Source organism: Odontesthes bonariensis, chromosome 10 (assembly GCF_027942865.1).
Source record: "Odontesthes bonariensis isolate fOdoBon6 chromosome 10, fOdoBon6.hap1, whole genome shotgun sequence".
Classification (NCBI taxonomy): Eukaryota; Metazoa; Chordata; class Actinopteri; order Atheriniformes; family Atherinopsidae; genus Odontesthes; species Odontesthes bonariensis.
This window is the reverse complement of record NC_134515.1, coordinates 823,521-825,264: the sequence shown is the minus strand read 5'-3', so window position 1 is coordinate 825,264 and position 1,744 is coordinate 823,521.

Below are 1,744 nucleotides of genomic sequence, written 5' to 3'. Positions count from 1 at the left end.
AACTGCCGAGTACAGGTAAAAAACTGTGGTACAGAACAATGATCAGTAACAGCAGAACAATGATCAGTAACAGCAGATCAATAACAACAGAACAACGATCAGTAACAGCAGAACAATGATCAATAACAGCAGATCAATAACAGTAGAACAATGATCAGTAACAGCAGATCAATAACAGCAGAACAACGATCAGTAACAGCAGATCAATAACAGCAGAACAATGATCAGTAACAGCAGATCAATGATCAGTAACAGCAGAATAATGATCAGTAACAGCAGAACAATGATCAGTGACAGCAGAACAATGATCAGTAACAGCAGATCAATAACAACAGAACAACGATCAGTAACAGCAGAACAACGATCAGTAACAGCAGAACAATGATCAATAACAGCAGATCAATAACAGCAGAACAACGATCAGTAACAGCAGATCAATAACAGTAGAACAATGATCAGTAACAGCAGAACAATGATCAGTAACAGTAGAACAACGATCAGTAACAGTAGATCAATAACAGTAGAACAATGATCAGTAACAGCAGATCAATAACAGTAGAACAATGATCAGTAACAGCAGAACAATGATCAATAACAACAGAACAACGATCAGTAACAGTAGATCAATAACAGCAGAACAACGATCAGTAACAGCAGATCAATAACAGTAGAACAATGATCAGTAACAGCAGAACAATGATCAGTAACAGTAGATCAATAACAGCAGAACAACGATCAGTAACAGCAGATCAATAACAGTAGAACAACGATCAGTAACAGCAGATCAATGATCAGTAACAGCAGAACAATGATCAGTAACTGCAGAACAATGATCAGTAACAGCAGAACAATGATCAGTAACAGCAGAATAATGATCAGTAACAGCAGAACAATGATCAGTGACAGCAGAACAATGATCAGTGACAGCAGAATAATGATCAGTGACAGCAGAACAATGATCAGTGACAGCAGAACAATGATCAGTGACAGCAGAATAATGATCAGTGACAGCAGAACAATGATCAGTGACAGCAGAACAATGATCAGTGACAGCAGAACAATGATCAATAACAGCAGAATAACGATCAATAACAGCAGAATAATGATCAGTAAGAGCAGAACAATGATCAGTAAAAGCAGAACAACGATCAGTAACTGCAGAACAACGATCAGTAACAGCAGAATAACGATCAATAACAGCAGAATAATGATCAGTAACAGCAGAACAACGATCAGTGACAGCAGAACAATGATCAATAACAGCAGAACAACGATCAATAACAGCAGAACAATGATCAGTGACAGCAGAACAATGATCAGTAACAGCAGAACAACGATCAATAACAGCAGAACAATGATCAGTGACAGCAGAACAATGATCAGTAACAGCAGAACAACGATCAATAACAGCAGAATAATGATCAGTAACAGCAGAACAATGATCAATAACAGCAGAACAACGATCAGTAACAGCAGAACAATGATCAATAACAGCAGAATAACGATCAATAACAGCAGAATAATGATCAGTAAGAGCAGAACAATGATCAATAACAGCAGAACAACGATCAGTAACAGCAGAACAATGATCAGTAACTGCAGAATAATGATCAATAACAGCAGAATAACGATCAATAACAGCAGAATAATGATCAATAACAGCAGAATAACGATCAGTAACAGCAGAATAATGATCAGTAAGAGCAGAACAATGATCAATAACAGCAGAACAATGATCAATAAC